Below are 13,817 nucleotides of genomic sequence, written 5' to 3' on the forward strand. Positions count from 1 at the left end.
TTAATTTATAATTTTTTTAGTTTCCATAGTTGCACTTTTTTTAACACAAAAGAACCACATCAACAATGATAAAATTTAAGTAAGAAAGAAAAACTGTGGTTGTGTCTTATTTCTTTCATAATCATAAAAATCAAAGCCTTAAACAAAGCTTCATTGTGAAACAGTAATGCAAAATCAAATATGATGGCATACATATGGTGCCAAATGCTAAAAATTATATTTTAAGCTATATATAAAGACTGCCAAAAATTGTTTTCTTTATAGTTCAAGAAATATAACTATAAGCTTTGTCATAACCAGTTTAAACTTTGTGTATACTTTATTTTAAATGTAGGAGTCAAATGCTCTTCATTTTCATTCTCTCTTTTTTGTTTTATTGTAGCATTTTGATTACAACTGGTTAAGACTCAAAATGTGTTGTTTAAACCTCTGAAATCAAAGAGGGATCTGAATTTTCAAAGTCCTAATTTTTCTTTTACAGAAAGGACAAAATGTACATAACTGCAGGCTCTCTTTCTCTCCAGATATTCCTAAATCTTTACCCTTCCAGCATCTTTCACCCTCTATATAAAATAAGTTTGCTCTTCTTTATTTAAGATATCTGCCTCCAGAGCAGCCTCGCTGCAGCAGGTGCTATCTGTATTTAGTGCATTTCAATGAGGATTTGTAGTGCACATTTTTGTCATTGTTTAAGGCACTTTTGAGTGGCTGGGGGTCCTGGTGTCCCCTGCACTTTCATTCATCTGGGGCACTGGCTTGTCCTCGGCCATGACTGCAATTTCAGCCAGGTACCTGTGTGAAGACATGGCAAAGGACTTTGATTCCCCAGATTTTGACTTCAACTCTTTGACCACTTCTTCCACTGAAGCAGCATAAGGAGGTCTGCCCTGAATTGCTCCCTGGCTTTTATAACCTCAGCCATAGTGCCTTCCAACTCTACCAAACCTCTGTATCCCTAGGGTGGAAATAACTCCTATTGGGTGCCCTCTTGCTGTTTCTCTGACAGAGACCACTTGCAATGGGAAGGGCCCTCAGGCTCCACAGCCCTGCCTGCTTCCTGCCCAGTGGCCAACCACAGTGCCAGCGATTTCTAGTTTCCCTCCCTGAGAAGGTATAGTTTGGACTCCACCCTGGGACTTGCTAGTTTCACTGCTGTCACTGCCTGAGAAGGATCCACAGTGTTCTGATGCTGCCTCCACCCAGAAGGCATGGTAAGGGCCAGTTGCTATGGTTTTTTCATAAGGGCTGCCTAAGCCAAAGACTCCTGCAAAGCCTCTGCCCCTGCCCTGAGACTTGGTTGGAGGAGATTGCCCCTTGTAAGCTGCCCATTCCTTCATGATCACTAGTGAGAATTCTGGTGGAATTCTGTTCTTTCTTAAAGCAAGTCTCTCAGTTTTCTTTCTGCTTTCTGCCAAACTAAACAGGACTCTGTAAACATACTGATGAACTGGCCTATTGAAAAGGGCAGCCAGAAGCAGATCTTTGTTGGCTTCATCTTCAATAAAAACAGCAATTTTGATTTCACACTTCATCAGGATTTGGAAGATGTAAGGGTACATCAGCCCCTTCTTGGGCCTGTGCTTGGCCACTTTTAGCAACTCATGTGTGATGGGGGCAGGGGAGGTGTGGTGATGTTCATGTGGTTCCTGGTGTGCATCAACAGGAGGCAGGGGGATGGTTGGACTGTGCCCATGTGGCTCCCTTTGCTTTCCACTAGCTGGCTTCCTGAAGAGGCAGTGTAGGGACCTTCAACTTTTGAGCTACCCTCATTGTCATTATCTAATGATGATGATGTAGAAGAGCGAGGGAAGTAGGCAGAATCCACATTTTGGGGGCTGCCACTCTGGGCTGGATTGATGTGCGAGGACCGCTCATAGAGCCGTGTGTGCTTCCCCTCATGAGAAATGTTGCTGTAGTTGTTCTGCTCTGTCAGGTTCTTCCCACTGGTATCCAGAGTGAGGGCCAGCTAAGTGAGGATGTATGGGTATACACACTGGCCCAGAGCCCCCCAGGGCTGGGCTATTTCTTTATTTTTATGTGGTATCGATGATATAACCCAGAACCTCGCATGTAATAGGCAGGCATTTTCCCACTAAGCCACAAACCCAGCCCACATTTAATCTTATTTTAATAAAAGTTTTTTCTTTCTTTCTACCCATCCCCCCCCTTTTTTATTCACCCTCCAATCTATGTGACTAGAAAGGCCTAGAAAATAATAAAGTCTAATGTTAATTCTGATGTTTGGGGCACTGGGTTTTGACAAGATTCCCACCACTTGCTCAGGTTTGCAGGATTCTTCTGTATATTTTAAATTCTTTATAAGTGCCTGTAGCATTTTCATTAAAAAAATGCAACCAATTTCCCAACATACAGCACTATTTTTGAAAGATTTAGGGAATGACAGGATGAGAAAAGCATCTGGCATAGTGTGGTTATGTGATTCTGAGAGGACACAAAAACTTTATGAGGTCACAAATGGTTTTCTTACCTAAAATGTGCTTTTCTTTGCTTTTTAGCAAATTTCTACTCATCCTTCAATAACTAGTTGAATGTGAAGAATTCATATTCCCAGCCAGTACCTATATCCAGCCAACTGGACCTCTTCTTTGAAGACTTAGAATCTGAGCAGCAACAAAGTGACAGCAGAAAGACTTACAGTGTGCTCATATAGCAACAGGCTCCAGGGATGACTATAAAGAGGTTTTGGGCACTGAGATCACCTGGCAAAACCCAGCTCTAGTTTTATTGAACTTTGCTATCAGGTTCCCTTGACCTCCCCAGTGTTATCTAGTGCATTTTTTTAAAGCACCCAGATCAGTTTCTGCAGCTTGAAACCCAAGCCTCCAACTGTGCTCTGTCCTTACAGCATTCAGTCAGGCTATCAGAATAAACCATAGTTATACAGAAGTCATTATAAGGAGGCTATTTCTTTTGAGACTAAATCTTGAGAAAGATAGTCATGATCAGACACCTATGGTCCCTCATTCTGAGATGCCCCAGGCTGGCTGGAGAAGAGATCAAAGATGACTCTTGTTTGCCAAGTACCTGTGCCCATCCTGTGCTGAAAGGGTAAGAAAAGGTGCTGAAGGCCACAGAGCTAAAAAAAAATCTGAAGGCCATGTCCTTTGCAAACATCCTTTTTAATTCTGGCTGGGCTGTTTCACATATAGGGCAGGGATCTTGCTAATTGCTGGCCAATATCTCTTCTGCATCCATAATACACAGACAGTGCTTAAAACATGCTCACATTTATGCAAATAAAGTATTATCATCAGCTAAATTTTGTAAATGGAGATAGTCTGACTCAGGTTAGCAAAGTGGTTCAAGGTCATCCACGTTTGGGGTCCAATCATGACCAGAGCCCAAATGTAATTACCCCTTAGACTCAGTGGTGTCACAATCATGGGAATCTCTGCAAGATTCCTTTCATTCATTTCAGATGAAGTTTTGGAGGAGCAATGGAAAGACCAGGTGACACAGAGTGGCTGGTGTATGAGTGATCTTGATGGAAAAGCATAGCTAACAAAGAAAATCTGAATTATTTGGTATGCTAGTGGATGTTGGTGGAATTGAGCCAAGCCAGACAGCAAAGCTTCCACAGCTAGAGGAAAAAAACCTGCAATCCCAGAGAGTTAAATAGGTCATCAGAGGATGAGTCACGTGGACAGAATGCAGAGGATCAAATGGGTGGAGTGGGCATGGCTCTGCAGAACAGTGCAGGTAAGAGGCCAGATGCTGTGTGGAGCCTATGAAAAAAAGTGGAGAGGACTTAGTGGGGCTTAATTGTTTGGCAGAGCTGGTGATGAAGTCAGGCTGAGTGAGTGGAGCCCATCCCATAAGAACAGTGGGCGGGGAGAAGACAGAGAAAGCACGTGGGTAGCAGCATCCCATTCAGGACCCCTTATCTGAGCATAGCCTAGGAATAAGGTGGCACAGTGGTGCGGGAGCAGAAGGCATGGTGGGTGCGTCCACAGGAGGCAAAGGGAGTCAGGAGAGGCATCCAGGAATTCTGTTAGGAGTCACTGTTGACCCAGTGAGGAAGAAGGGTCTTTGTGCTCTGAGATAGAAATGTGACCTCAGGGTCTGCTCCACAGCGGGCCTGAGACAATGGAGGGAGGCTGAAGATGGCACAGCACAGCCTTTCTTGGTTCCTCCCTCTCATGGGATGCTGTGCACTTTTCATATTTTCAGGCTGGTTGGGTTCCATGGGGTTTCTGGGAGGGATCCTGGGGATATTACCTGAGACACTTTGTTTTGGGAGAACAACAATTTTTCCAGAATGTTCACAGAGACTTCTCTTGGTACCTGCTCTGTACATACTGAGACCTGGAGGTACCAAGAGGGTAAGCCTGTGATGCAGCCATCACTTGCTGGAGCCTGGTCTGGATTGCACATTCCACTGCACTGGCTCACAGGCAGGGGTTTCCTAGCACCTGGGCAATGAAAAAAGCATTGATGGGGGAGGAGGCCTTGACCCTTTCCAGAAGTGACTTTTGGAAACTCCCTACATCTGTAAAGTAGGACACAAATTGACACCAGCTTCTCAGGCTGGAGTAAGGCCAAGCCTCAGCTTCATGATTCTCTAAAAGGCAGTTTGCATGGATGGGTAAGGGATCTATTTTTGACAGTGTTATCATTTAGGTTTTTTTCTTTTAAATATTTATGTTTTAGTTGTAGATGAACACAATGCATTTATTTTATTTTTATGTGGTGGTGAGGCTTGAACCCAGTGCCTCATGCATAATAGGCGAACACTCAACCTCTAGGCATAACTACAACACTCATTTTTTTTTTCAGAGAGAGAGAGAGAGATTTTTTTTAATATTTATTTTTTAGTTTTTCAGAGGACAAAACATCTTTGTTTGTATGTGGTGCTGAGGATTGAACCCGGGCCGCATGCATGCCAGGTGAGCGTGCTACCACTTGAGCCACATCCCAGCCCTCATTTGGTTTTATACATAGAAACATGACCCCTTGCTTTTTAAAATAAAACTATTGACATCAGGCTTTGTTCTATGCAAAGAGGACATGGGCATCAACAAAACAGCAAATAACCTCTACTCCCATTCTTCTGGGGACTACCATTCCCCTGGTCTGACCCAAGAACTCAAAAAAATAAAAAAACACGGAGTACTGACCTCTTTTAGGCATCTGATCTAAGGTTATCATCCATAAATGTTTTACCTTCTGAATTATTCTAAGACACCCCTCGCCATGTCATTTACCTGCCCCAATCCTTTTCTACCTGTGAGATAAAGGCCTCCATAGGATATCTTCCATTTCTTCCTTCTCCAGTTGAATTTCCTCACCCTTTATTGAGGTTTCAAGAATTCCTGTTTCATCTCTACTTGTACTTAGGGCTGTGCTTAACATGCGTGGATACTTTCATTGTTAGAAGTGCTAGCTCCTTATTAGACACTAGATGGCGCCAGAATTATACTTTTGATTTTTTTTTTCTAGCATCCACCAGAGTATCTGCCTACTCATTGGCTGACTTGGTTACTAATTTTAGAAAGCCCTTCAGTACTTGTTTTACAAGCAGATTTTTAATTTTTTTAAAACAAATCTTCATTAGTTGTATGTATGAAATTAATCATCCAGCTATGAAAGGGAGGATTACACTCACCATCCAGTGTGTGTATGTGTGTGTGTGTGTATGTGTGTGTGTGCATGTGTGTGTGTGTGTGTGTGTGAACATATATATTTATATACAATTTTGTTTTCAAAATTTTATTCAGAAGTGGGGTAAGAGATGCAATTCAGTCATGGCCTCTTCCTACTTCTGTTGTGCCTAGGATGTTTCAGGAGTCCTTACTAATATTGCAAATATTTCTTTCTCTTTTCTATGCTGTGATTATTGTAAGCCAATAAATAGAATAAACATATTTCAGTGATGCCAATGGTTATCTCACTTGTGGATATCCATTGGGCATCTGTAGGCCTAAGTGAACAATCAGTGCTTTTTGGCAAAAGCAGCTTATAAATCTCTTGATATGAAGAGGATTTGTGGCCATTTAGCAGAACTTGTCTGCATGGATATGATTTCCAATAGAATAACAGGAATAAAAGTGGTTTAATCTGATTTATTTATTTATAATTATATATTTTATAGATATTTAATATATATAAATTGTATACTTATATGTTTATAATTTTGAATATATGCATCTCTCTCTCTCTCTCTCTCTCTCTCTCTCTCTCTCTCTCACACACACACACACACACACACACACACACACACACAAATGTTTATAATATTGTCTTTAGAATAAGCAGGGTTGGGAGATGAATTTGGGTGAGTGTAATGGTTAAAAGACCAAGGACAATTGCTGAACTTTAGCACTCTAGGGTAGTTGCTGATACCCAAACCTGTATGGGGCAGAAAGACCACATGAGGCTAGTCTTGAGAAAGGCTTTTGCATTGATATTTGTGATTTCTCTTAGATATCCACATGAACATGTCTGAAGGTAAGAGAAGAGGACTGGGAAGAAAATGGGTATTTGGGAGGCAGGGGAATGTGGGAAATACTGCCATGAGACTTATCAAAATCCTGGGTGTGGGTAAAGATATAGAAGTACAGGGATCATTTCTCTGAGGTGGGGACACACCTATATTTAGCAATGAAGAAGAAAAGTCTATAAAAGAGATGGAGAGTGAGGGCATCCAGTTAAGGAGATAGAAAACCAGGGAAATGTAATGACGTGGATTTCTGGAAGAGATGATTCTAAAAAGTAAGTTTTTGTTCTAAAAAACTACTAAAAAGTGAACTACAGGGTGACAAATGAGGGACCTTTAGATTCGGTGCCATTGTGGTTTCTGATGATCTAAGTGGAGCCCCCGTCCTCATGTGGTGAGAACTGAAGTCAAATGGGTGAGGAAAAATTAAGGTCAGCATAGTGAAAGCAATAGCTGGAGATTGTTTTTTGAGTTTTGTACAATGAGACAAAGGGAGACTCAGCCAGGTGTTAACATTTATGGTCTCTGAGATGTGGGGACAGTTCATTTCTGCAAATGCTTGTTTGTGGCTGCAAAAATAATTTTTCTATTACCGTTTTTGCCGCCTACATCCTAGAATTGATTTTTAAAAAAGTAATATGGAAGCCCAATAGTAATTTCTTGAGAGTAGGAAGAGTGCTGGGGCAGGACAAGGGATAAAAGTAGATGATAGATAATTAGATATGATCACTTTGTGTCATGCATTTGAAAATATTACCCTTGAATCCATTAACATGTGCAATATATATATATATATATATATATATATATATATATATATATATATATATATATATATTTGTTAATTAAAACCAAATTAAAACTAATTATTCTATTTGATTACTGAAAGATAGGCACTCAACATTGAGGGATAGAGTATCCTTATGGTTTGTTCCCTGCTTGTGAAAATGGTCATTGTCAGTTACCTGTAAAAAGAACTGATTAAATAATTTTTGAAGAAATAATATGGATTTGAAATGCCTTGTTGCCACAGCATAATGAGGTTACCTGATGGTCACTGAAATATTTGAAGTGCCACACTCCATTCATTGTCAAGGTAGTTTGTGTCAGGTTCATCCTTTGGGAATGTAATAATTTTCCTTATTCCTTCACTGTTTTTTGCATTCAAGTCACTGAGTCTGCCCACTCCTAAAAAGGCAAGAATACTAAGCTCCACATGAAGGAGGGGATGCTATTTTCCTGCATTGTTTTGAACTCTTCTATATGAAAGATTTCTCTGTTCCTGTCACTTTTTATCAATGAAGCCAATTATTTTTATCACTAAATACATATTTATTTGTTGCTTTCACTCATATTTTACTGTTAAAGTTGTTTATTTTATTGCTCATATTTTTCCAGCTTTCACTATTTCAGAATTTTTTACTTTAGTTTTTATTTCATTTGTCAGGCATCCACATGTGGAACACCTTGGGAGACTCTCCTCCTACTCTTTCTTCTGTTCCTCCTTCTATGTTCATGTTCATTTTAAAATTTACCTTACCAGATCCTAGAATCAGCACTTTCTCCAGTGAAATATGCACATTTTTACTGATATTGTTAGGGCAACTTTTGTAATTTGTCAGGCCCAATGCAAAATGAAAACTTAGAGTGCCTTTCCAAAAACAGGTGACCTGTGCTATTGACATCATGCCACAGAAATCTATTTCTTTCTTCTGTGATCTCTTCACATGTCATGGTACATCTTGTCTGTCTTTTAATTGTCCTTCTTATTACAACATTTTAAACATTTATCTTTAAGTATGCAGTAAGAATTCTAGATGCAAACTTACAAGCAAGTCATACTGTAGAGCTTGCACATCCATGTTGTGTTCATTAATGCCAAAGCAGTGAATATGTTACATAGAATCAGTGCAATTGTTTTTACTACAGTTTGATAACTGTGGACAGTTTCTCCGACTGGTTTGTTAATGAGTTTGAAAGAATCGGTAGAAATGTGACTGTAGATCACCCTGGTTTCCCTTTCCCTTCACATCCTCAGCTGGAGAGGTGGGCTAACAAAGAGTACCTTGAGTGACAAGGCTGTCTTCTTTATGTATTTGAATCTAATTCTGGTGGACATTACTGTGTGGCCTCCCTGGGTTTCATCACCCTCCCTTTTTTTACATACTTGTGGATAGGACATGGTCACATTGTACCAAACTTTCTCTTAGCTCCCATATTTTCTTGGACCACTGGAATTCTGTGATTATGGGAATGAAAACTCAGTGTGCATGAGGTGGCGAAATGCAGTATACCTGCAGGTTACATTTATGTGCTGTGTTCATATCTGTGGCCGATTGCCTTCTTGGAATTTACTTTTGAAAAATAAGTAGTAAGATAAAATCAATAAAAATTATGATAGAAGTAGCAGAATATTCAATCAAGGACAGGTCCACTTTGAGCAGGAATCCTGACTGTGTAGGAAGAGCATCATGGGGTTAGTCCCCGATTCCCTGCCTTCTACCTCCTCCTCTCTCTCTCCATCATCCTTCTCTCCCTCCCTCCCTTGCTTCTTTCATTCCTGCCTTGCACAATAGTAAGAACACTAAGTAGGATATATGTACTCTGAAAACATACTATTATAAAGTGTAAGTATAGAATTATTCTGCAAATATCTAGAAGTTGTTTATCTTATGCAATTGAAATTTTATATCCATTGAAGATCAGCACCCCATTTTACCCTAACCACGTTTTTTTTTGAAAACAACATGCTACTCTCTGTTTACATTTTTTTTTTTTTTGCCAATAGGGATTGAATATATAGCACTTAGCCACTAAGGCACATCCCCAGAGTTTTATTTATTTATTTATTTTAAATTTAGAGACAGAGTTTTATTCGGTTTCTTTTGGCCTGGCTAATTTGATGAGGCTAGTTTTTAACCTGTGATTCTCCTACCTCAGCTTCTGAAACCACTGGTATTAAAGTATGTCCCACTGTGCCCAGCTTGCTTACTGGTTTTTCCTCAAGTTTTTTATTTTATTTTAATAGAGTCATAGGGATTGTCTTCTGTGTTTTAGACTTTACACTTTTTCTTGTGTGTTTCTTGTGTGTTTTAGACTTTACACATTTTTTCAGGTGATGTGTAGGTTATTTCTCTCATTCCAACAGTTGAGTCTTTTTTCTGTTCATGCTTTATTGCGCTGTGCAGGAGCTTTTGGCTTAGTGAAATTATACTTGTCAGTTTATGGTTCTGTCCCCTGTCCTTTTATTATCATAGCCAAAGTACCGTTTTCTAAAGCAATGATGTAAAGTGTTTTTTCTGTGTTTTGTTGTTATTGTTCACAAACTTATGTTCTTCTTCCTTTTTTAAATTTTAGATTGAAAAATAGCAACTTCATCTGCTTGTGTGGTATACCATGATATTTTAATACATGTAACACTCTGTAGTGATCAAATCAGAGAAAGATCATATCTGTCACCTTAATAGGATGGGAAGAGATTGGTAAATGGAACCCCAGTATTTTCTTTCTTCCCCATGTAAATATTGAGTGTCCTCAGCACCATCTGTTAAAGAGACTATCCTTTATCCATTCTGTATTATTGGTCCTCTTCTCAAACATGAGTGTGAAGTGAGTGTCTGGGTTTATCCTTGTTCTCTTTTCTGTGCATTGGTTTGTATGTTGCCTTCCTATTTCAGTACAACAGTGTTTTAGTTTTTATAGTGTGTAATTTGTTTTATTCTGGTTTTTTTTGCATTTGTTACAATTAGCTATATATAACAGTATAATGCATTGGCACAGTATATACAAATGAATTATACCTTCACATTTTTCTTGTTGTAGAATTTTTTTGATGTAGAATTGCATCAGTCATGTAATTGTATAAGTGTGCAAGGTAATAATATCTGATCCATTTATAATCCTTCAAAATCTCATACCTCTTTCCCTCCCTTCACTTCCCTCTCTCTAATACAAAGTGCATTTTTTCTTCCCTAGTGCCCTCCATTATGAATTAGCATCTGCACACCAGATAAAATATTCAGCCTTTGAAAGTTTGCTATTGGTTTATTTAGTTTATCATGGTATTCTCAAGTTGCATCCATTTGCCAGCAAGTGGCATAATTTTATTGTTTTTAGGGTTGAGTAATGTTCCATACACACACACACACACACACACACTATATATATATATATATATATATATATATATATATATATATATATATATATATATATATATATATATCACATTTTACTTATCCATTCATCTGTTGAAGGGTACGTAGGTTGTTTCCATAGTTTAGCTTTTGTGAATTGACCTACTCTACATTGATGTGGCCACTAGTAATGTATGAGTGTACCTTTTCTCCCCCATTCTCATGAAAAAAAATTATTGCTTGTATTCTTGATAATTGCCACTATGACTGCAGTGAAATGAAATATTGAAAGAGCTTTGATTTTCATTTCTATAATTGCTAAAGATGATGGTCTGTTGAATGTGTTTGTTGATCAATTATATTTCTTCTTCTGTGAAGTGTCTGTTCTGTTTCTTAGTCCATTTATTGATGGGTTATGTCTCTTTTTTGGGATTGTTTGTTGAGTTCTTTATATATCTTGGAGATTAGTGCTGTATTTGATGTGTGGTGGTATGGATTTATTTTCCCATTCTGTAGGCTCTCTCTTCATGTTATAGATTGTTTCATTTGTGAAGAATAAGCTTCTTTCTTTGAATCCACCCCATTTATTAATTCCTATTTTTACTTTTTGTATTTTAGGAATCTTGTTTAAGAAGTCAAGTCCTAAGCTAACATGATGAGGATGTGGACCTACTTTTTTTCTCTTAGTCACAGGGTTTCCATTCTCATGTCTTACTCTTTGATCTACTTTGAGTTGATTTTTGAGCACAGTGAGAGATAGAGGTTTAATTTCATGTTTCTACATATGGATTTCCAGTTTGACCAGCACCAATTGTTGAAGAGACTATCTTTTCTCCAATTTATGTTTTTGGCATCTTTTTCTAGTATGAGATTGGTCTACATGTCTCTTGGTACCTTGTTTAATTTTTTTTTAACTATTTCTCTGTAGTATAGTTCAAGGTATAGTATTGTGATGCCTACTGATTCACTCATTTTGTTGAGAAATGCTTTGGCTATTGTGGCTCTCCTATTTTTTTCAAATTAAGTTAATGCTTGCTTTTTCTAGTTTTATGAAGAATGTCATTGGAAGTTTAAAAGGAATTCCACTGAATCTGTATAACTACTTTTTTAGTATGGCTGTTTTGACTATGATTATTCTGCCTATCCAAGTGCCTAGAACATCTTTACATCTTCTAAGATCTTCAATCTGTATTTTTAGTGTTCTGTAGTTTTCATTGTAGAGGTATTTTAACTCTTTTTTTAGATTGATTCCCAAGTATTTTGTTTTATTCTTTTTTTTGAGGACATTATTAATGGGGTGATATTCCTAATTTTATTTTTACAGTGGATTCATTGTTAAAGTATAGAAATGCACTTGGTTTATGCGTGTTTATTTTGCTGAATCTATTTATTAGTAAAGAAAATTTTCAGGTTAATTTTTTTTTTTGTTTTCTAAATATAGAAGCATGCCATTAGCAAATAGTGATAGTTTGAGTTCCTCTTTTCCTATTCATTTATCTTTAATTCTTTCTTCTAATTGTTTTGGATAGAGTTTCAACATGTTGTTGAATAGAAGTGGCAAAAAAAGGCATATATATTTTTTTTTAATTTTAAAGGAAATGCTTTAAATTTTTCTCCCTTAAGAACAATGTTTCTGAGGAGCCACTGTGGGAGGGCCAGGCCCAGCGGCCCAGCCACTCCCCCCTCCTACCGGTGCTTTAAGGTGGGGGGGGTAGCCAGAGGATGGAAACACCCCTCTAAGGCAATGAGGCCCTGAGCCTGGGCGGTAGCACCAGTGGCAATGGCAGCAACTTAGCGTCCCAGGGCTGCTTGTTCCCTGGGGCGCCCCAGAAGGACACGCTGACACTGAGCCTAAGCAAGCAGGTGTTGCTGCTCCAGAGAGAAGCTGCGCCACCTCAGCCTCCCTGGGCTGGATGGGCACCACCAGGGCAGTGGCCCCCGACCTCTGCCCTCCTCACCAGACCTGGAGCTACTCAAGCTCACCTCTCCTGAGTTCCAGCACCCCATAATGCAGTCCAAAGGGCTGGTCACCACCACAGGACAGGCACGCAGTTCCTCTACCCCAAGGTGAGAGCCAGGGAAGAGTAGGAGTTCACCGAGGTCTTTGTTAAGGCCCTGGAAGATTTGCACAAGCAGAATCAGCTTGGGGCTGAGAGGGCAGCCTCTGCTGGGGCACTGAAGGAAGACCCTCTGGCACGGTATCCAGTGTGGAGCCCCCTATTCACCCCACCTCAGTAAGCTGCCCACAAGGAGGCACCGCTCTTAGCTAACCTGAGCAGCTAGCGGGTGGCTCACAGGGTTGCTAGGTGCTGCCACTGTGGCCTTCACCGCCAATCCCATTCCCTTCACACTGCAGCTGCCCCTATAGCACTGGGTCCGTCACGCCTGGTTCCGTGAGAGCCCGCTTCCATGGTCCATCGAGGTGGACATGCAAGAGCCAGATCGCAAGCAGCTGGCCAAATGCATGGCAGCTTCCAAGTGACACAAGCGCAAGCTGGAGCGCATCTCACACTTGGAGGAAAAAGTGAAGACGCTCAAGAGCCAGATAAGGAGCTGGAGTCCACCGCGAGCCTGCTGAGCCAGCAAGTGGTGCAGCTCAAGCAGAAAGTTATCAGCCACGTCAACAGTGGCTGCCAGCTGCTGCCCCAGCACCAGGTGCCGACATACTGAGCCCGAGCAGGGGGGCAGCCCCCCTGCTTGAGGAGCGGGCTCACTAGGGGTGAGGCATGGGTGCCCCAGGCTTGGAGAGCATGCGGCCCTGGTGACCCCCTCCCCCTAGAGTGCCTAGGACTTGGAGAGGGCGCGGCCCCAGGTATATCCCAGGGGGTACCGAGATCTCATAGAGGGCGCCCTGGACTTTAATAAGCTGGACCCCCAGCTCCTTGGGGGCATGACACAACCCCCCTTAATCGAGCTGCCTCTGTCTGTGGCCCTGTGTTGCAGAAACCTGAGAGCCCCGAGAGCTGTCCCTTTATACACACCTTTGTGGAAGGGGCTCTGTTGGGCACAGCCAGCAGCCTGCCTTTTCTTTTACTTTTTTTTTTTTTTTTTGCCTTTGGAAGAAAGAAGAACAAAGTGTTTGGTTCTGCCCTATTTATATTTTTACTCGGGAACAAATGGATATGTATACGTGTGTGTTTCCTTGTGTTTTTTTCAAGAAAGGGGAAGAAGAAGAAAAAAATTACCATGCCTTTTCCTAGCTCTGGCTACCTTCTTCTATCCTT

General features: G+C 40.3%; 2 pseudogenes; one reads left to right on the forward strand and one right to left on the reverse strand.

Moving 5' to 3' along the window:
• Window positions 1-563: 563 nt before the first annotated feature.
• LOC143389677 (constitutive coactivator of PPAR-gamma-like protein 1 pseudogene) lies at window positions 564-8,319 on the reverse strand (annotated as a pseudogene).
• A 3,996-nt stretch (window positions 8,320-12,315) lies between these two features.
• Window positions 12,316-13,263, forward strand: LOC143389609 (transcription factor JunD-like; annotated as a pseudogene).
• The last annotated feature ends 554 nt before the right edge of the window (window positions 13,264-13,817 follow it).

The sequence above is a fragment of the Callospermophilus lateralis genome, unplaced genomic scaffold (assembly GCF_048772815.1).
Source record: "Callospermophilus lateralis isolate mCalLat2 unplaced genomic scaffold, mCalLat2.hap1 Scaffold_63, whole genome shotgun sequence".
NCBI lineage: Eukaryota > Metazoa > Chordata > Mammalia > Rodentia > Sciuridae > Callospermophilus > Callospermophilus lateralis.